Consider the following 23,279-nt stretch of genomic DNA (forward strand, 5'->3'; position numbering starts at 1 on the left):
TAGAAAGATGTGGGTCCAGTATTTTCCAGTTCTCTGAAAGGCCTCCCTTCTGGCATGAAACTGAGTACGTAAATTCAGGACTGACTCAGAGATGGAGTGAGTCACGCGCAACATTCCCCACAGTCCCTCAGGTCTTCCTTGGAGGCTTTGTGACTGTGTTGCTTTTGTGAACTTAAATAAGATCATTGCAGCCCCAGGACATGGTAACAGTCATGTATTACCACTTCTGGAACGATTTGGAAAACTCTTTATCACCAATATGTCCCAGGTATGGAACAAGTCCTGCACAAAGTGAACCCTCCTATGTTTTACTCGCTATCTGTGCTATATAGGAAGGATTTATCTCACTGTCACACATACACCTACACTCCCCAAAATTCCCAAACGACACCATCCAGCAGTATCTAAACACCTGCTGTTCAAAGACAGAACAGTAAATACTAATCTTGCATTACAGCGTGCTGTAAGCCTTTCTCATCGTGGGACGCTGTTAAGTCTCCATCTGTACCACAGGTTGGAAACGTGTCGTGGCAAGGTTCCTGACTAAGGCTGTATTCAGGATTTAGGCAGTAAATGGTGCAGAGAAACCTGAAGAAGAAAAATGAAAGAAAAAAGAAAATTGAAAATGCTCCTGCAATTTCTTTAAGCACAGCAGCATTTAAAGAAAACAATGGGTCCTTTTTCCATAGAACAAAATTATGACATAACATCCTCTCTTAAGTCATAATGAACTTGTTTGTGCACCTACGGGAAAGTATTGTATTTTCGTATGCTCGCGAATGTGGAAAACAGGGATCTGGAAGATTTGACAATGGTAACTACAATCTTCATCTGTATTTTTCTGCTCTGTAACGGACTAGTGCGGTGCCCACTAAAGTAGATGGGAATATTCCTGGTGACGCCAGTGCTGTTGGACTCATTCTTCTGTATATCATCCAACGGCTTATTTCATCATCACTCTGCTTCATCATCCAATACTTTTACTCTTTTGTATGTGTAGATAAAGAGGTTCCTAAAGCAAATGTTTCACTCCAGCTGGTGCTATTGGGTCATTCTCGATTTCATCATATCATGTGTACTTGAAACTAGCATCTTAAGTGCAGTGATGAGCAAGAAAGAAAAGATAAAAAAATCATGGATCTCTGGCAATGAAAGAAGGAGGTATTTTAACAAGGGAAAAAAAAGAGTTTTTGTTGTCCACATGCAGTCAGCTTGTTGATTGTGAACAGGAATGATGTGAGGATTGAGTTTTAAACATCTTCCCTGGGTTTCATTTGCTGTTCTAACCATTGTTTTTTCATTAGCTTATTTTCATGTTGATAATTTGTTTTCTTTATTTCTTTGCTATTACATTCTTGGCCATTAGAAAATACTTTCCTTCCAAAAGTTCTTTGCCCAATTTGTTTCCCATAACAACAATAATAATAGAAAAAAATACTCCTTTTTATAGCAATTTAAGGGCCAAAATTCATCCTTTGCTACTTATGTGCAGTCACACTTTCAGTGGGATTTGCACTCACATTACTGAGGCTAAAAATCTGGCCTTGTGCATCAGAGCTCACCCCTTCACATAACTGCAGCACGTAACTGTAAAAAAACATAGTGAGATTTCATTTATGTTTCAAAATTGAGGCAACAATATGACTAATCATCTTCGAGTGTTTGCACGCCTGTCCCTCCTTCGCATCCTCTTGTACTGCGGCTGATGGCTAATCTTTCATTGCATCGTGTGCTTGAGACTCAGTCTAGCTAATACAGGAAGTGGAAAAACCACGTCAGCTGTGACTTCTTAGCCTTTCATTACATCACAGGTTTTTCTGGGGGAAAAAATTGCTGTATCACTACTGTGCACTCAACCAGCTCCTGTGGGAAGGGGCCTGGTGCACTCACCCATCCCGAGCACTGGTCACCTAGGAGTTATTGCACTCAGAAGGTCAGCAGGGCGTTGCTGGCTCCTATGATGTGGTCAAAGGAGAGCTTATGTGGCTATTGGGACAGATAAGTTGTGTTGAGTGTGATTGATTGTGAGAGTGCTTTTTTTAATTCCCGGCCTCTTGGCCCAAGCATTATGCGTACCCAAGAGTGCTGAGGGTATCCACAGAGAAAGGCAAGTCTTCATTAGTTGCCCATAACTTTATATGACATTAATGGTGAGCAAAAAGGTTCATTGGTAGCTAGTGAGAATCACAAAGAAACCCTTCAGTCTGATTATCCTAGCTATTACAGCACTGCTAAAAAACTGGAAAGCAGACAACAAAAAACACATTATTAAAAGCTGGAGAGACCAACCTCTCAGAGAAAGAGAGCCAAAACCCCATATTAGGTAATACAATAAAAACATTATTTTTCACTTCTCCAATTATTTCATACCTATGTATTTTTCTTTTACAGTAAGAGTGTTCAATCTAGATTCCGGGCTTAAATTTTCAAGGCGAAATCCCAGAGGACCTATTGGTTTTCCCAGCCACTACCAACTTGAAAACCTAACAGCACATTGGTTTGGTTTCTGATTTATTAGGAAGCAGGCTTAACTGAACTTACTGGCTGGAATCTAAATAAGTCTTGCTGGATTTCTGCTTTGCACCTGCAGAAGCAGCTTTAGAGAGCTACTGCCCTCTGTAGATACTGTACGCTATCAGTATAACCTTCTCAAGAAAAAAAAAAATTAAAGAAGAAAGAGAATTGTTGATAAATGAAGGGAATTGCAGTAACAATGTACTTTGCTGTAACCATTCTCTGCCGAAATTAGAGGCAACGGTCCCGGCGAGGCCTATGGGACAGCTCAAAAACCCATTACTTTATGCAATATCTTTCTCATTGTGCTGGGATATATTCCTAGAAATAACGTATAGATAAATACAAGTGATTTGTTTGTTGTTTTGTTGTTTTTTTTAAATATTATTAAATTTATTGCTTAGAAATTTTTATAACTTTCTATTGGTTTATTTATTACAGAAAAAAAAGACTGAACTGAGGAAGAGTCAAAAAATAATGACAATATTTCTTTCCTGCATAAGAAAAAGGTAAGATTTAGAGGACTGTAATATTGCAAGTACTTATTTATAGCATAATAATAACTATGAGGTAATTTGTTAAGTTCCCAAACACTGGCAGCTTTTTATTTAAACTTATCCAGACCTTCACAGCCTTGGCCGCCTAAAAGCAGGTGATTTAAAATTCACAATACTTTCTGAATAACTGAGACAATGAGTGCACTGCCAGGCACTGTATATGCCACTGTATTGATCTGTCCTGCATTAGAGAAGAGAAGGTTACAATTCATTTTGTAGCAGCATATTAGGGGTGTATGAATTTCAGGTTCCTTGATTTACACTATCACCATTTTGAGTTTGTTGAAGGGTGGGTTCATTCTTTCTTTTTTTCTTTTTTTCACACTCCATTCCCTGGAAACTATAAATGCCTCAGTTTTTTCTGGGGTTTCTTTTTTATTCTTTTTTGGCCCCAGGTACCCAGCTGTGCATGAAATAATACTCCCCATATGTGTTCATTGTTCCCATTGCTGGTGTCTGTGCAAGTCACCAGAGTTTTCCTAATAAGGTTGGGTTTGACCTTTCAGAAGTTCTCAAATGAAGAATCTAACTGCATTCATTATTCTCAAAACAGATAGACTTCCTTGCCACTGCCCTTATAAAACTGCTCTAAGAAACAGTAAAGCATGCTTGTTCCAAAACCAAAGTCAAACCCCAGAGCTGTTCCAGAGTGCACAAGCGTTAGGCAGCCAGGCTTTGGCCGGCCCTTCCAGAAGGGTGGTGCACCAGAAGGAGGGAGATCCTGAAGAAGAGGAGCAGAAAGACTGACAGAGAAAGAGACTTCACAACAGAAGAAATTAAAGCCTAGAGAGAGGTCTTTCCGGCGGATGGGCTGGCTTAGGTCTGGTGGTTTTAGTGCCCCTGTGTCAAGGCAAGGGTTTCATGATGTACATGCTGACTGCTGGGGTGGTGGCCCCCAGTTCTGCTCCTTTCTTGTGACGGCACTGGCAGCGGTGCGACAACACAGGGAGCCAGATGACAGAGCTGACCTATCTGAAAGCGAATCCGCTTGCTGTTTTGCTGGAATGCTTTTGGCTGGCAGGATTAATACTTGGTCAGATTAGTTCTTTCACCTGGCTCCCTTCAATCCCAGGAGCCTGCGTGCTGGCACACGCTGGAGAGACGTGCCGCCAGGACGGGAGGGGAAGGTGATGTCTCTTCTGTTAGAAGCTTCTGACTAGTTGAGGTTAAGGGAATGTGAAACTACAGCTTATGCCAACAAAATATTTCCTGTGTTCATGAAAATAAATGAAACAGAGCTCTTTTTCCATCAGTGAAACTTTCTCCTGACTGGAGTCACCTATGAGTTCCTGCATCTTAGCAGTTGCTCAGGTCAAAAGAGGAGAAAGTAGATATGAACTGATTGGTCCTTGTCAAAGGAAGAAGATGAGTAAGGAATTAAGATTAATATAGTAGATACCGGTAGTTACATTTCAGTTGCCTAAAGACAAAATGGACTAATTTGTGCCAATTTATACTTTATTTTAATATTACCTCATTTTAGAAAAGAGCAAATAAATGAATGAAAAATTATGAAAGCTAAGACAAGTATCTCCAAAACTGAAAATTCTGTTAAAATATTACAAATATTCTCAGAAAATATCCTGCCAATTTACAGAACTTAATGATGGGCATCTAGCTGTTTGAATGATCCATTAGAATCTGAGGCTGGAGATGTAAAAAATTTGTTAGCCAAACAGTAAGGCTATGCTTAACCTGAAGAGATACAGTTCTGTTAAATTTGATAGAGCTTTCCCGCAGGCAATAGAAAAGGAAGGCACTTTCATTTCATTTTGACAACTAAATAAAATATAGCTTATAATTTCTGTGCAGTTATTTTACAATAGCAGAAATGATTAAATAATTCTTCTTTCTTTTTTTTTTTTTTTTTACTCTTTCTTATGTAGAAGAACATCTGCCGTAAGTTTTCTTGGCTGTATTAAGGCACTGCAAAAGCAGGTACACATTGATAGGTACTTTAATAATGAACAAAACACAAGGAAGTCAGGATCTTAGTAAATTAATGTATGCTCTCTAATGTTGCAATTATTTTTACTATGGCAGCTTGCTGACTTGTAAGCAAGGTAATTAGACATGGATAAACTTGGACCTGCAGGGTGATTCAGCAAAGTAAATAGGAATGAATAAGTTTCGTTTTGCAAACAAATTCTAAATCCAGTATGAACAGCGCTTGTGTTACAACTAAAATGTGTGATTCCTAGCAGCTATAAGTATTAATGTGTTTTCCCCTTTTTGCAGGTTTTGCCTATAATAAATTCACTGAGCAAGACATACAGACTTCTGTCCAATGCTATGAAAATTAACCAAGGCACATTAACTGCAGGAAATCTTCAAAGGTACAAAAATAAAATGCTTATTCAGTAATTAATTAAACCAAACAAGCCATCATCATGCGCTACATAGCCTAAGTATTATGTCAGGTCAATAATTAAGCTGTAGTAAATCTTCTGGAGGTTCTATCCTGCCAAACTTTAAAGGCTCAAGACTAACCCAAGGACCCTTAACATTTTAGTGAGCCAGTAAATGATTACAAAGATAGCTTCTCAATCCAAAGCTTGCTACTATTAACTTTCTATTTTTTAAGACATCCAGAAATTGTATGCTTTGTGGTTGTTGAATAATATCCTGTGAACAAAACGTATGCCTTGCTTGAGCCTATGGAAAAGAATGTTTTATAGGCTTGAGTTATGTCAAGATAAAAGTGCACTTTTCCTGCGGGGAAAGATGTACATTAAGCAAAAAGTAATGGTTTGGAATTTTCCCTTGTTTATGTGAACATGACGATTATTAAAACTTGCAGCTAATCTCACTGTACGCAGCTGGTCATGGTAAAGAAAAGCACTATGCAAGCTGTCTTATGTGACTCTGCCAAAGCAATTCCAAAAGATCTGCACTAGTTACGTGCTTTGAAGTCATGGCTGACTTTTAGGTGGAATTAGGAGGTCACAGCAAGTTGTGTGGTGACCTTGTGATGTGGGAATTATGGCACTAGGCTGAGTATCAAATCATACATCTCAACTTAACAAATAAAAATATAATGCCACATGGCAGAACACAGAGCAGGAAGCATGAAATGTTCTGACATTCCATTTTCCCTCATCTGTACTATTTTCTGTCACCCCATTTACATAAAATATTTCTGGTTAAACAATTTGCAAATGCATGTGATTTAATAGCAGGTATATGCGTGGCAGAGGTAAATTTGGATTTAAAATTAAGACATTACTAGCGATGAAAGACAGCTGGTGTACATCAAGTATATTTCACGTGCGAGTCTTTGTATGGAATTTTGTTTGGAACCAGTTACTATTTGACATGTTAGCTCATAGTTTATTTTAGTTACAGAATATTTAAATTGCCAGATCTTCAGATAATGTTTCGTAACAATTAGAATGAATATAAAATTATTCGATCTGCTTTATTTTCCCTCCAGATGTGTGGCTGTATATTGGTCCTATATAAAGGACATATTGTTTGCTTGCATATAGCACGTGATGATATCCAGGCTGTCCTGTACCATCGATCTGGTCATTATGTCCAGTTCCATCTTGATGTTCTCTCCCAACTTCATCTAAATTTTTCCTAGGTTTATCTATCGGTTTGTCTATCGGTTTATCTATATTTTTACTAGGTTGCTCTTAATTAACTAGAGTAGGACTAAGAAAATGCATGCCTTAGATTTCCATAGAAGTGGAAGTTATGAAATAACATGATTTAGATGAATGATCTTGGTTTTGTTGAAGAGAATGAATTGAATTATTATTTGCAATGCCTTCCAGTTCTATTGAATGAAATTGACAAGCGATCATTTTGGTGATATTCCCGGTCTACCAAAGGCAGGAAGCACAAATAACTTTATGAAGGACTTCGTATTGAAAGATTTCCAAGCAATTTTTGCAGATCCAAAGGTTATATTTAAAAAAAAAAAAAAACAAACAACCTTGGACATTGTTTATCTAACCTGAAATTTTAGAGGTTCACTCTTCATTGACTACATCATGTGCTGCTATAGAGAAATTTCTCAAGAAAAATTTATAAACATACTTGGGTCGTGGTATCACATACAATGAAACTATAACTGTGAAGTATGCATAAATGTAACTCATATTTGTCAGTATTTGAAATTCCTTCAGAATATTTATTATGAAATAAAGTGTTATCACTTGCACCATGGATAAAATAGTTGAAAAGTTCCAAGAAAAATGAAAAGGCGGCTTTTTGACCTGAAGCTTAAAAATCATGTCTCTTATGTATATAATCTATTAATGACACTCTCAGTGCAAAGACTTTCCTGGCACATTATCCTCTGACATTCCAAAAGCCAACTTCAGTTAATTAAGTCGAATACAACTTAACCCTTGGGGTCAGGTTTTTTAGAAATGTGGTTTCATTACTGCACACACACGCGTAACCCAGTCCCAGTTCCAAACAGGCTTTTGGATCCGAGTTTATTTGTGGGAAGTGTAAGAGCTTGAAAAACCCATTTCACTTCATCTGAAACGAGCATGATCTTGAAACAAGAACCAGAGAGGTTTGCGTTACGGCATTTCACTCCAGGTTACAGGGTTTAGGAGAGTGAATCTGCCTGAGGGATTGATAAGTCAAGAGTACTGGGCTGACCAGTGACGCCTCCAAGCAAGAAACCTGGGTAGATGGTCAGATAGGTCTCACAGAATAACTTGGAAAAATCCCAACGGGCAGTAGATTGTTAGGAGAGGCTGGGAAGCTGAGCAAGAGGGACACACAGCAAGTGCGAGGAACGGTATTTTACAGTTCACTACATCACCCTTCATTTTACTGTGTGCACAACGAGGGCACAGTCACTGGTCTATCAGCAGAAGGTATTGCTGAGCATCCTGCTAGAAGGCATGCAGCAGAACTACGATGTTTTTGTAGGGTTCCTCTTTCTGCGTTTTGATCTTTCATTGTTATTAGTTTTCCACACAGGATGCAGCCAAGTCAGGCTGAATCTGTAATCAGGCAGCCTTTCTCTAGCCAGGATCTTAAGTGTTTTCATCTCCTTGTCTAGAGGCTTTTTCTTTCTCTCCTGCTAAAAGGTCACAAGGAAATACCTACCAAAAATAAGGAAGTCCCACGGGAAAAATCCTCTAACACAGAGGTACCTCTCTGCGTTGCATACGCATACACGTTCTAACACGCACCCACACAAAGATTATTTGCTAAGAAGCATGTGCTATATTATTTGCTTCTGCATCCCTCCCAAGTCAGTCCTCTCTGCCACCAGTGACCTTAGTTCTGTCTCATTAGTATATTCCACTTTTGGAAACAAACCTGATTCATTCTCATCTCTTTTTTCCTCTCATGCTGTCAAGTCTCTCGGTTTGGAAAAGAGGATCATGTAGAAGGGATTGTTAGCCAAAAGATAAGGGTGTTTCTCCCTAAATGCAGTAGGGTAAATGGCTTTTAACTACAATAGATACAGCTGATAAAATGAGATGTTCCAAGGAGACGCAACTTTACCCCTTCCTTTCCTCTCTATTCTGTGACTTTCTTGCCCACAGCACATTTCTGATCTGAGCTGGTAAATGAGTGCCCTTTCCATTTGGGTTTCTTTTCCATCACCCTCTCACACATAAACCTTTTCTATGTTTTTCTATATACACCATTGAGTAAGATCCAGAGGGAGTGTTTTACAGCCTGTCAATACAGTAGAAAGTCTGTGATCTTGGAATTTTCCCTTTAGAAGCTGTGAAAACAAAGATTCTGGAATTCACTTTTAGTATCATAACCCACCACATGTCACTTATACGAAGCAACAGGCGCTTGTTTGCCTTTGTGGCTGCTCATCCCTATTAAATTAGTTCACGCCAGTAGAGCTCCAAAGAGGAAGTATGAGGTTTTTCTCCTTCATTTCCTCCTGCTACTTAGTGCAAGGGGTTCTCAACTGCTGGTTAGGCTGCTTCATTGGTTTTCTTACCGGCGTGTGTCTCCACACTGCATGCCATAGTGAGGACCAGGCGGTCAGCAGTTTGGTGGGCAGTATGCTGCAAGTACACTCAGGAAAAGAGAGACAGGCAGGAGACAAATACATCCAAAAACCTTCCTTCCCCAGCCTGCACCAAACTGAAGGCAGGAACATTTGTATAAAAGTGTGCTCCTAAGATTTCAAGATCCAGCTTTCCAAATGCCAGTCTCTGGAAGTATTTATGAACCTTTCCCCACATTTAGGTGGTGTTTTTTTCCTGTAAGAGCAAGTCACTTCCTTCCTCTCCGGTATCAGTCGTATTACCATGCCTTAGTGGCGAAGTGGTGCTATGCAAGGCATCAAAATAAGACACTGACAGTCTGATAAAACTGCTTCTAGTATTTCATGTAAGGAATGTTTTTAAAGTAGGTTTTGTAAAAGAATTGTATGATGTGTTATTATTTCCTCTACCCCTTCCAAATATTTCCATTCTGAAGGATGTTTAAGAAGAATGGAGACTTTTTTCAGCCACATGCTTCTACTGCTAGTAACTTGATCCAGACGTATCTCGCTGTTTTTCTTGCAAAAATGCAAAATATCTTTATTAAGAAGTAGACCTATAGCATCATTAAGATGGTAATGATATAGTTAGGGAATGGAAAAAAGAATTCTAGAAAGAGAACTCTTTTCTGGCTCTATGTATTAAGACCAGAATGACTAAAGAAAACAGCTAAAGCAAAACCATTAAAACAACCAGAACTGCCTAATGCAACATCAGTGGTGAGATACAGTAACATTAAAACTGTAAATGCTTTTTGAGTGAGGTATATGGATAAGACTAACATGTCTTCAGAGAGGACTTTTTTGGTCATCTAGAAAAAAAAAAAATGACATATCTGCAACTGCTTAAATCTAATCGCAGTGAGAAAAGCACTTGGACATGTGTTTATATATGTATATCTGCTATTGACATAGCAATGGAGCAGCTTACTGACTCGGGGCCAAGAAACACTAATGGGAAAACTTCCCAGCATTTGTTGTTGTCTTGCAGAGTTACAGATCTAAGACAGCATTTCTTTGCTTATTGTTGCCTCAAGTTGTAGTCATTTTCCCTACCACCTTCTCAGTCTGTTCCCAGAAGGAAGAAGAAAATGGCCTATTTTCCGTGTCACACGAAGGCCTGGTAGGTTTTGGTCTTGACAAGCAGCCAGATTATGTACTGGTGAAGTGCAGGCTCCCACCTAAAGAAATGTTGAGAGCCAGGGTATGACTTCTGGGGAAGAATTCAACCATGTTTTACACTTTATTCCTCATGTGGAAGAAAAATGCATGGGTTTCCAGCCGGTTTTGCAGTTCTTAATATATAGGAATGTGTACAGATGAGAGATGAGGTGTACACGAGAGATTCTCTAAGTAAGTCATCACCCCCTTCTCAGCTCCTTTGGTGCTACACTGCAGCGAGAAGGCTGGTGCACTCATTAGTTGATTAACCTGGTATTTAGAATCATAGAATCATAGAATCAGTGAGGTTGGAAGGGACCTTTAAGATCATCAAGTCCAACCATTAACCTACCCTGATAAAAACACCACCACTCCTAAACCATGTCCCTAAGCAGCTCATCTACCCTTTTCTTAAACACCTCCAGGGATGGTGAATCCACCACCTCTCTGGGCAGCTTATTCCAATGTTTAATAACCCTTTCAGTGAAAAAATGCTTCCTAACATCTAATCTAAACCTGCCCTGACATAACTTGAACCCATTTCCTCTTGTCCTATCACTTGTCGCCAGGGAGAAGAGGTCAGCTCCCATCTCTCTAAAACCTCCTTTCAGGTAGTTGTAGAGGGTGATAAGGTCTCCCCTCAGCCTCCTCTTCTCCAGGCTAAACAACCCCAGATCCCTCAGTTGTTCCTCATAAGGTTTGTCCTCCAGACCCTTCACCAGCTTTGTAGCCCTTCTCTGGACACGCTCCAACACCTCAATGTCCTTCTTGTAGTGAGGGGCCCAAAACTGAACACAGTACTCGAGGTGAGGCCTCACCAGTGCCGAGTACAGGGGGATGATTACTTCCCTAGTCCGGCTCACCACACTATTCCTGATGCAGGCCAGGATGGTGTTGGCCTTCTTGGCTGCCTGGGCACACTGCTGGCTCATGCTCAGCCGGTTGTCCACCAACACCCCCAGGTCCTTTTCTGCCAGGCAGCTTTCGAGCCACTCCGCCCCCAGTCTGTAGCGCTGCATGGGGTTGTTGTGACCCAAGTGCAGGACCCGACACTTGGCCTTGTTGAACCTCATACCATTGGCCTCAGCCCATCTGTCCAGCCTGTCCAGATCCCTCTGCAGAGCCAATCTACCCTCAAGCAGATCAACACGCCCCCCCAGTTTAGTGTCGTCTGCGAACTTACTGAGGGTGCACTCGATCCCCTCATCCAGATCGTTGATAAAGATATTAAAGAGAACGGGCCCCAGCACCGATCCCTGGGGGACACCACTCGTCACTGGACACCAACTGGATTTAACTCCATTTACCACCACTCTCTGGACACGGCCATCCAGCCAGTTTTTTACCCAATGAAGAGTAGAGGAATTTAGAGGAATTTAGTCTCAGCTTCTTGCTCCAGTGAAGACTTCTTGTACGACAGTGCTGCAGTCAGTGCCACAGGGAAAACATTGCTTCACCATCTCACAGGAGAGCTGCGGAAATAGACACATTTAAGATTACGGAGTGCTTGGATAATGCAGTAATGGGATGCTCATAAATGCCACAGAGAAATCCCAGGCTTCACGGCTCAGCAGCTGTGTGTCACACAGTGGGCATGTTTATCTCTAGGAACTGATCCTGGAAGCTGCAGGCCACGCCGGTTCCCACTGAAAGCGTTCCCAGACCCTTCGGTGATCAGGTCCAGAGCTTCTATAGGATTTTGAAATCCTGTGAGAGGTAAATTAAGATGACTAAGGCAATAAAATATAACCACTGATTTACAAAACAGGTCTTTATAGCCATTAATTCTATATTTATAAATAGCTGGAGACATGACTGAGTGACGGTGTTCAACCATGCAACTAATTAAAAGCAAATAAAGATATGATGACACAGTAATTGTAACTGAAACAAAAACATTCTGCACCAGCATTTTTAGATTCTTATACACACATTAACTTTTTCTTTTAGGTAGGAGGCCTTCCCTGCAACTTTTCATAGTTTAAATAGTACCAAATTAAACCATCAAGTATACTGTGCATGAGACTATGCATAAGACTCTGCATAACTATTGAAACCAGACAGAATACCATAAGGCAACAAAAGAATACCATTTTTCTATGGAAACTCGGACTTTGAGTTTAGGTTGTGATTTTGATAAATTTGCAAATATCCCAACTAGTGGCCATGATGTCATGGAAGAGTGAACTGTGTTTGCAAGGCCTCAATCTTAGGTTACACTTAATATTCTAGAAGGATTATATTCTGTGATGCTCAGAACAAACATAGCGGATGGCCTTGACACCTCAAGGTGCTCAGCTGGATCATGATGAATTTTTAATCTTATGAAAGAAGTATTTTAAGAATATTTTGGGGTGGTGGTTGTGATTTTTGTCTTTTCCCTATGATTTCCCTTCTAGCCACAACCAAGTGCTGTTATACCGCCTTCTGAATGCATGATCTGATTGTCAGGTGCATTTTTTCTGCTGGGTCTCTGCTGAGAGACTTTTCTACTAGTCTGAATATTGCATCACACACATGACACAGGCTGGGATAGAAATAAAGGGAGGTCATGCAGAGATGAAGGTGAAGCATAATGCTGAAATACAACAGCAACAAAGGTCTAACTGTTAACTTGAAGGATGTCAACTGAACAGACGGCACAGGGGTGCTTATGGGTGTTTGTTGGAGGAAAAGGTGACTACAGAGAGCTGAGCAGATCTGTCTCATTCCAGGAACAGTTCAAATGTAGAGCTATTGTCATCGAGTTTTAAGACTTCCGAAAGATTTTTGGTGATTTTTGTTAACATGCAGCTCTGTCATGAGACCAATATCATGAAGTTCCCATGTCTTCTGCTATTCATGATGGTTACAGTGAATGTATTAAAATGATACAGTTTGCGCTGTCCAGAAAGCAATTTTACAAACATAACTTCTATCTTATAAATCACCAGTACTAAAGGTATATAGGCTACATTAGAAATTTTCCTTTACAAAGATTTGCTGGCTACAAACTTTAGACACCCTACATACAGTTATTCATTAACTTATCAACATTATAACATCTGAACAAGCCATTTACCTCTGGAGGACTTGCTCCACTGCATCTGACATAATGCAATTAACTATTGAGTTAATACACAAGGTGGCATAAAATCCTGTTTAAATTTTTAACATTATTGGCCAGAAAGAGATAAAGAGGTTAAAAAAAAAGAGACTCTCTTTTTTTGCTGTTGAAGTAGTTCTGAAGTTGCTTATTTGCTAAGCAAAGATTGCTGCATAGGAAGATGTCGTTTTGCAAGCTGACTTTTCAGTGCAGGACATTTCTATGTGCATTCTTGATGAGTACATTGAATAGCAACAAAATACTTCCATAGATCAGAGTTTTAAAATACAAACTTGAAATGTGTGTGCCTTCTATTTAAATAACAATATAAAAGATTCCTGGCTCTTATGTTTCACTGACTTTTTTTTTCTTTTTGGAGACTTGTCTTCTCTATAAGTTTTAATAATAAAGAAATAGGTTTTCAAGTAGCACTGTTACTTCACTATATGAAGTAAATAAGAGGGATCATTTCATTCATCACTGAAATGCAGCCATTTCAGGGATATGGAATTTTATTGATGCTAGCAAACTGGAGTTTAGTAAAGAGTAGAATAATATGCACTGCTAAAACTGCAGAGAAAAAGTAAGCAGGATATCTAATTAAATAAACAGCTACTTAATTAAAGTTTTTTTTTTATATGTCTTAGACATGTTTATTTTAAATAATGGGTATTTTCTTTAGCTCTATGAACTCAAATGCTGTTTCTATAAAGGGAGATGTTTGACCCGCTTCAAGCTATAAAAGAAGATTTGTGATTCTCCTAAGTCCACATGCCCCAGATTAATGTTAGTGTCAAACTGATTCTACGTTAAGCTCATTTAATGTACCTCTGGGCTATAAGATGTTACTTTGCCAGCAGCAAAGGTCACATGTTTTCAGGTATTGACAGTGCAAGTAATGACAAGTTGTTTCTGTGTTTGGGTGGATTAGGGTCTTTTCAGCATTCATTCAATGAATCTGGCAAACTGTAACCTCTGCCCAAGAAGGGTCTGTGCCTTTGAGCGTACAGCGGAAGGAATTATTAAACCTCCAGCTCTGAAATCTATAGCTTCATTTAGTTGAGATCTCCCAAAGGAATTTTTATGCCTTTAGCTAAATAGCAAACAATTTTGAAGCTGATTTTACCTAGGTAGCAAATTTCTTCTTAATCATAAAAAGAAGCGGAAAGAATATTTTCTATATTTATTGGGGGGTTTTAAGCACATTTTTTGTTTTAATATATTTAGGTATGGTAGGTCAAACTGGCTTTACAACACCAGTTGTGAAAAACAAAGGTCTCTGTGAAACTTTGCAAGCACTGGTCCTAAGGAAGGAAGCCTGATCAAATAGCTGAAACTCAGGAGCAGAGCTAAAGTTCCTGGCTCCTTCCGGGGCTGTTGAGTGACATAAGCAAGTCGTGTGACAATACCAAGATTTACACGATGTTGTGAGTCATCTTGAACAGGTAATCAGAAAATGCATTAAGCAGCTCGGGTAGGAGCTTGACATTTCCCAAACATTCATGGACTATGCATGGCTCCTCCTGCACTTTCCAGAGGCAAAAAGTGCTCAGAAGAAAAGGTTTGTTCTCTAAGGCAAAAGGCAACAAAGGGAGTTAATGTTATGATGCTCTGGGAATAGAATTTGCTAAGTATTATCAGACACCTGCTATACTTGTGGTAGAGTTTTTTCTCCTAGACTGGGATCTGAGCAAGGGGAAATGGAAACAGCTTATAAGGGATGGCAGAGGGATGGATTCCCTAGATATCTCTCTCTCACACAAATGCAGAGACCTAGGTCAGGGCTACAGTCTAGCTTCTCTGGGAAGCAGATACTTGGAGCCTGAAATCATGTCCTCAGTCCTAGTACTTGCTCTTAGACGGTTTACACATTATCCCCAAATTGTTATTTGATAAAGAGCAGAAAGGTCTCAAGAATGCCAACACTCCGTTCCCACATCAAGTGATCTAACCTGCAGAACTGAGCCCTCCTCCTCCTCCTCCCCGGCATATAGATCTTGCCTGGAACAGCTCTCCCAGGAGAGGCAGGCTGAGCCTTTTGTCACCATTGCCTGGTGACCGAGGAATTCTCCTGGGACTGGAGCTGGAGCTCCTGACTTCAACAGGAGGAGGAGGGTTTGAATCTCAGACTTCCAGTTTCCTGGTGGAACCCCAACATCCTGTGAATTTTCCACAGCCGACGCGTGCCTCACAAATTGGGCTCCTCTGGAGACTTATGTCTGTTTTGCATCTCCCAAACAGCTTTAGCTAAAAGGCAGGATTTTAGGCAATTAGTGCAACAAAGACAGGGTGACAACTGAGCAGACCCAGAAGCCTAGTATTAGGTCTCCAAGGAACTTTAGGTATCTTAAGCTGTGCAGCACGATAGGTATGGATTATTTTAATTGCTCTTCTGAAGTTAAGCTCATAACTTTCTCTGAAAGGGCACTGACGTGATTTGTTGTATGCTTGCTGAAAAGCACATTGGTTCATGCTATAGTGACCCAAATATTGTTAGGGATTGTTCATTTGTTCACATATGTGTCACAGTTCCCAGAGGTGTCCCTGCAAAGGTTTAACTGAACCTGATTAGCTTAATCAGCACAGACTTTATGCACGGACATGCATTTCTCACATCTGTGCCGTTTGTTTCACTGCCTCCCTTCTCCCTTTCCTCTCATTGCATTCTTCCTTACCAAAGTTTCCTTAAGTTTAAACACTTCCCTGAATCTTTTCCTTTCTATTCTCTTCCCAGTTGCCTTTCTACCTTTGTAGAAAGCTGTGGAAGACATGGAAAAGGCAGACGGCATATGAGACTAAACATGATATGAAAATGCAATATAGTTTGCCCCCAAGTCCTTCACAGCAAAATCTGGGATCTGAACAGCTTCCTTAGCTTGCTTAGAATAGCTGAGCAGAGGAAGGAGAACAGGGGACTCTTGAGTATGGTGATATATTGGGCTTCGGAAGAAAGTAAAAAATTTTAGAGGGCAAGATTTTGCCAGGCTTTCCCTCACAGTAGCACTGCATATTCAGGCACAGCTTCCTTAAAAGCAATAGAAAAAGCAGTAAGTGAATATTTTTAGTGTTGCAAGCGAAGTCTTATGTCAGTGTCACTCTTCCAAAGGCAACAGTATTATATTGGCTTATATTGTTAAAATTCAGGATTACAACTGATGCTTCTGAACACAAGTTTAATTTTTTCCTTCCAACTGAAGATTAGAGGACAATAATAGACTTTTTCTGCCCTTATGAGGAAATATCTGTACTGAGTTTTAAATGCATGTATAAGAAAGGAAAATAATGAATATACGTGTGTGTGCGTGTGTGCCTGTAGGTAGAATGAGACAAAGACATGTAATCTCTAGCCTTGTTTTGTTATGGTGACTGTTGACTCCCCAGACACAAGCTGGGACACCACGAAAATTTGAGAACCTCTCCCCATTGCGACTTTTTCATCCTCTTCCTCTTTCTCTGTACCTTTTGTACCTTTAAGTACAGCTCAAAGGAGCATCTCCAGGGAGATTTTAGTCCATGTATGTGCACTAGGTTGATTACATCCCAAAACTCTTTCAAATTTGTGCTTTTTCGATATATTTTCAGTAAAAGGAGTTAGGCAATAGCTCAGAAATAACACCAATTACCTGATACACTGGGTGGGATTCAGAGACCTAGTTGTAGGTCTTAGTGTGTGAATATCTGGTCTCCCATTATAGGCAATAGCCTTTGAGTCGATGCAGCCAGTGGGGCTCGGAGAGCTGCACCTGGGCAGCCAAATAGTTCCCACGTTCCCCTGACTGTACAGACGAGATTCCCCTCTGACTGTCGTGGGAGCTTAGACACCTACCTCATGGAGTGACACTGACATTTTGAGAATTAAATCTAGGTGTCTACAACGTGGGGGTGAATCCCACCCCGTGTAATTATTTAAGTAGATGCAGATGTACATGTGAAGTAAAGACAGTGGTTGGATTAAAACTGCTGTAATTTGAATATGAATAAATTCCAACCTATTCTGTTATGTGGCCCTCGGGTAATTAAAATCCAGTGTATGGCTAACTTGCTTTATGTGCATTAACCTATTACAAAAGGGTATATATATTCATAAGGCAAGTAACTCTAGAGTATCTTTCTCATGATTAAGATACTCAGGGTGCTCAATAAGCATTTAGTAATGCTAACTCCCTTTAAGCATTACATAAGTCAATTACACTTATTCATTTCCAATGAAAATATTAGAACCAGAAGTTGGAGAGCCAGTCCAAACAATTCCAAACAATGCTTAGTACCATAAAGTAAGAGCACTCATCACCTTCAGAAGTTGTTTAGCACTAAGCAGGGTGGAGTCCTCAGGGGCACGTTCATACCTTGAGAGAGGCTCAGCCTAAGACTTAAGAAGCACTGACAAGTTGTCAAAACAGACCTGAAGTGATTCATGGATTTTTGTTCTTGATCCTGTGCATGAAGGTGAATCTGACTATAAGTAATAAAATTCCTTCCTTTAAATAATAAGATTCAGTCTTGTTTTTCTGTGCAAAACAAGTTGTTGACAGCCTTGAAATAAAGAAGGTTTTAATTTCTTCTAAGCTCAGAGCTCTTAAATTCTTCTGTCTCAGCACTGCCTCACTAGATATGTTGGTTGCACACCCATTCAGAAGCAGGATACCGTCAGCACTCGATTATCCATGTGTTGCAGATTATCCATGCCACAGATATTAGCTGAAGCTCAGAGCCACATGAATGTGGCTACACTGCTTCCAGGAGCATCTCAACTCCGTAATCACTACAGCTGCTTTTGCATTACACAGAGCTGGAGTTAACAAGCCCATCTGAATCTTATCTGGCTCCGTAGTAAGCCAGTTCCCTGAGAAACACAGAGGCTCTTGATGGTGTCAACCTGTATCCAGCTGGACTTTATTAATGTGGGCTCAATGCTGCTCTGCCAAGCCCATAGTGGAGCTGGCACTGGTGGCAACCCTGAGGCTGGCAGGTGACAAGGGGTGGGGGGAGTGAAGCAGTTGCTTCTGCACCATGGTCCTTTTTTCTAGAAGATGAGCGTGTGGTTTACTAGTGGAGGTACAGTGCCACAAGATTTCAGACAGTTTGTTTCCGTTTTTTCAAAATTTTAACTGTCTGTCTGAAGTGCCAGGAGGAGTTGCACAGACCTGTGTTCTGTAATCGAGTCTGGATATCTGTAGATTTAGGGGGGGGTTAGTGCTTACTTAAGTTTAGTAGGATAGATGTTTTTAAGTTGTCAATAAGAGAATGATTTTAACGATGCGCATTCATCTCTAAACTGTACTTCACATGAGGAGACTCTAATGCATCAGTCCTAGACTGACACTCGCACTATCACCTGGGCAGCTCTTGAAAGCTTATGGCATGAATCAGTACTCCAGCACTGATTCTTTCATTTTTCTCCAAACTTTTAACATTCATACACATGTACTTTCTTCACATAACAAGGAGACACATATGTTCTAGAGTAATCTTGAAAGCCTAGCATCAGATTTACTAAAATCTAATGGCTTAAGATGGCTGTGAAAGTTGCTGCAGTTGAAGCATGCTGTTTCCAAACCTGATGGAGGCATTTCCAAATGAAGTTATTATTAGCTGCCCTTGATTTTTGCCTTACCAAAAAGCAGAGAATTCTGGACAATAAAATTTTAGCATATTCCCACAGCTTCTTTATGAATTTATATTCATTTTTTTTATTTTTAATTTTCTTTTCAAAAGTCCTATTTCAAGTAGTGGAGGTTCTGAAACTATAATGTTAGCTTGTGTAATCCAGAAACCTCAAACGTGCTGTTAGACAATGGAAAACTGAGCTCCATAGACAACACTGAAACATAATTAGGGAAAACGTAATGCGAAAAAAATCTTAATGGTGCTGAAGCAAAGGTTACTATGGGCTCCAAATATTTTTAATTTCTATAGCAACTTATCATCAAGAACTTTCTGAAAACATGAATTAAACGAGCCTCACAATTTGAAAGGAAAATAAGAGTTATATTGGGATGTTCCATTTATCGCTGGGATACAGTCTGATCAATTTGTGAGTGATATTTGACAGCACATAGCCCTGTTGATCCAGATGGTAACAATCACATACAGCAAGTATTTCTAGATTATAACTGTAGACAAGATTCTGACCCAAACTTCTTCAACATTTAATGTAAACAGTGGCAAAATTGAGAAACTGCCTAAACTGCGAAGGAAACGGCTGTCGGTATTGTCTGTTAGATACATTGGGAACTACCATAAATACAGGTAGTTCCAACCATGTCTTGCTATTTGCCTGGGCAAGTCCCTTAATCTTTTCTTATCAAAACAAGGACCAAAGACATGCCATGTGGAACAGATTCTGAAAGCTCTGTGGAGCCAGAAAAATCTGTTGCCTGTGACCCCAGAGAAAACTTCATTAAGGACATTTGGTAAGACCTCAGTTTGCTTGTATTTCTTTGAGCCTTTCTGCTAGAAGTGTTGAATTATTTGAACTATGTCAATAATTTCCCGGGTTTGTCTACATGAGCTAGGTCATTTAAGAAATTGCTTATCAAAGTAGTGAAATTGATGAGAGTATAAATTAAGCTAATTAATCATCGGTTAATCATGGCCTTGTATCTAGACAAGCAGCAGTCTTGCAATATGCAGTGCCTGGGGGCAATAAGTAAGAATACTGTACCTCACATTAAGTTTTGGGGGCATTTCTTTTTTATTTCACTGTGATTGTGCTAGCCTATAGACATACTATAAATCATTAAAATGCAAAAACAATGTATTTTTTTTACAGCCTCTGCCCTTCCAGTGGTGTAATCCAAATACCGTATTCTTCAATTGAATTTCCTCTGCCTGTAACTAAGAAAAGTAAAAAAAGTAAAAAACTAAGAAAGTCCAGACTGTAGAGTTCCCTGTGCCACTATTTTCTGTTTCATAAACTTGTGTCTTTTCCTAAAGCTTCAGAAACTTTAAGTGTATCCAGTCGGTAAACTAATCTTTCTTCAAGGTGTCCCCACTGCAGAACTGTAATTCAGGAAAAGAGGTGATCTGTTGGGTACAATGCTCTGAACCATTTCTTTGTAGATGAAAATCAGTGCTTATCGCATAGTCCAGAAACAGCTAACCAGAACAGCTTTTGTTAGTGCATCGTTTCTGTCCTGTATCTCTCCTAGAGTCGGATGTTCTGCAGCAGCCTGACAACCTTGGTGACTTTCCAACTCGTAGCCACACATGCTGTAGTGCTGTAGCTGAGCATTGATGGGACAACGGTTTTGTTATTGATAGTGGGGTTTTATTCAAGAGGCATGGTGTCATTGTTTTTATAACAGAAAGCTTTCAAAAAGCCTTTGCGATCTCCGCTGTTATTTGTAGGATCTAATTTAAGGGCAGTTCGGTGTACTTGGCTTTCACGTGGCAGACCTCTGGCATGTCCTTTTACTGCTTCCATCGCTTCCCTACCCAGGGGCTCCTTTCAGCTCACCTGAGTGGACTTCCAGGGCACCTGAGTGAAACTCTTTCAGCTGCTTCTGTGGTTGCTTCCTGCTTTGCTTGTCAAATCTAGCTGAATTGTAACAAAATTAACGGGGCTAAAACCGGAGCAGTTACTGGGAATTAAGAAGCTGATAATATCAGTGTGGTCAAACGTAGTAATCATTAAACAAAACAGTAAAATTTCGCTGCTCAGATGGCAGCTTGTTTGCTATACTATGCCAGTTCCTGTGTCTTACATGCTCACTTGAAGATCGAAGCAACGTCTCTTTTTCAAGGGATGATTCAGTTCGTTCATACTATAGCCACAGGCAAAATTCCTCAGCGCGCTGTATTTTGCTGTGAGAATATTCATGTTCTGAAGTCAAGCTTGAAAGGTCAGTCACTTCAGCTATTTGAAGAAACCAATTGTTTAATATTTCCGAGTCACTTTTTAACAAAGTCAATTTCTATCCAAAAATGCTCCTAATTAATTCTTGAGTTTACTTTGCTAGGCCAACCACAGCGAGCTCTTGAACACCCAAGGAGTAGGTGCAGTAATACGAAAGTACAGTAAAAACACATTATCATATTTACCTTAAAAAAATGAACTGTATAGGAGGCCCTGCACTAGCAGGTTGTCCAAGGAACTTAAGGTCATTACACGAGGCAAAGCTCTATCAGCGATACCAATGTTCCCAACCTTGCCAGCACACAGTAAGAAGACAGCAGGACTTTCTGTTGTCTGGGAGAAGAAACAACCCTTTTGCCTTTCTCCCTTTTCTCCCCTTCTCCCTGTATCTCCCCGTACAAGAGCAGGATCCTCACCAAATTGGTTACACGTGTAGTGCGTGGTGAGGGAAGTCTTTTGTGCAGGAGGAACATACCAGCTCATGTGATGGTAAGGAGGGCTGCAGAGCTGGGGAGAAGGGCTGAAATTTCAGCTTCGTATGGTTCTGTGGCGGCTTAGATGGGCCCCCACTCTTACAGACGTGAGATTAGTTTATTGTAAAGAAGAGAAACATAGAATTACAAACTTGTAATTCTATCAAAATGAAAACCGTGCTTCGGAAGCATATAGCTGGCTTGGCTCTGTATATAGGAGTGTTCCCTCTTACTCTCTATCTTTAAAGGAGGCACTGGGGAGCATGGATTAAATGATTAAATCAAATCAACTAACTAATTATATTAAAGCAGAAAGTTGGATAAAATTATTTGGTTTTGCCTTACAATATTGTGAAGGCAAATTCCCTGCACAGCTTCACACACAGAGTAGGAAAGACTCTTATTTAATGGGACTTGGCCACAGGAGTTGAGCAAAGGATCAGAGCCAGAAATAGCAGCCAGAAAGAAATGATACTTCAGACAAAGTGGAGCAGTATTCCTTGACAGTTCTGCCAAATTTTTTAATTTATTTTAATGATTTATTTTTTTTTTTAAGCACTGAATGATACCTTGTTATAGTGGAGGTAACCTGCCCAAGCTAGCAGGGTACATGACACTGAAGTCATGTTTTGATTAGCATCAAGATTCCTACATGCCTAAATAAATTCATTGTGCAGCGGTGCAAGAGCCAAAAAAGTAATACTCAGAGTTAATGATGTTTGGTCATCCATTCTCCAGAGAGGCTGGAAACACAGATGAGTGTGGTGCCCTTCCCATTGCATGTCATTAGAACTCTCTTCCTCAGCCCTGAAGAAAACATATTTTTAGCATTGCCAACTCTCCCTGATTTATCAGACATCTCGTGATCTCATGGCACCATGTGATTCTAGGAAAACTTATCTCTCATTTGGAAGAAAAATTAGATGTTCTTTAGGACTTAGGATTGCCAAAAAATCTTTCAAAATGCACAACCATAGAGGCTATGAAGCCAAAAGATAAGTAACACAAACACAGCATTTATTATTTTTTATTATTTTTTAAAATATCATTGTCAATATTCTTAATTTACTTTGGGGTTTTAACTCATACCTTTTTTATTTAATGCTTTCTCTTGGCAGGAGTAGAGTCTCTTCTTTTTACAGTGGTTCTCCTTATTTCCGCTGTTCAGTAACTTGAACATCTCTGTCATTTTCATCTGCATGGATCACCTTCTTCCTTTAATACTACTGCTACGATTGAAGTAAGCCAGAGTGTTGCCAGTAACTTCAGAATGGAGCTTAACAAAAATATCTTGTGGGAAATTTAAGCAGAGGCCTTCAGACTGCTTCAGACTGGACCCATTGTGCAGCATGGTTAAATCATTGTTATTCTTTTATTCCCTCTGTATAAGTATAACAGCAGTATAAAAATCTTTTTGATGTCTAGGATAGTGTATGGCATCACAGGAAAACTAAGGAGGTCTTCTAAGCTGATTAAATAAAACAAACAAGAGTCACAGGAGGGAAGGGAGGAGGGAAAATACTTGCTCGCCTGATCTGAGGTGTTTGCAAAAGCTGCAGCAATTCTCCACAAGTTAAGGATTGAAGTTTCCCTGGCGGACTGATGACCTTTGATGTGATAATTGCTGGTTTTCCTGAAACTCCAA

The 23,279-nt window shown here is 39.9% G+C and overlaps 1 protein-coding gene across 1 annotated transcript in view; it reads left to right on the plus strand.

Annotated features, from left to right (window-relative positions):
- LOC309686572 (extracellular sulfatase Sulf-1) overlaps nt 1-23,279 on the plus strand; it is a gene marked incomplete at its 3' end in the record, with an annotated part of 95,049 nt that overhangs the window by 19,008 nt on the left and 52,762 nt on the right. The window contains exons 3-4 of the mRNA XM_082499293.1: nt 2,956-3,023; nt 5,310-5,407. The remainder of the gene's footprint in view (nt 1-2,955; nt 3,024-5,309; nt 5,408-23,279) is intronic.

This window comes from Vanellus vanellus (assembly GCF_965231255.1).
Source record: "Vanellus vanellus genome assembly, chromosome: 2".
In the NCBI taxonomy this organism is placed as follows: domain Eukaryota; kingdom Metazoa; phylum Chordata; class Aves; order Charadriiformes; family Charadriidae; genus Vanellus; species Vanellus vanellus.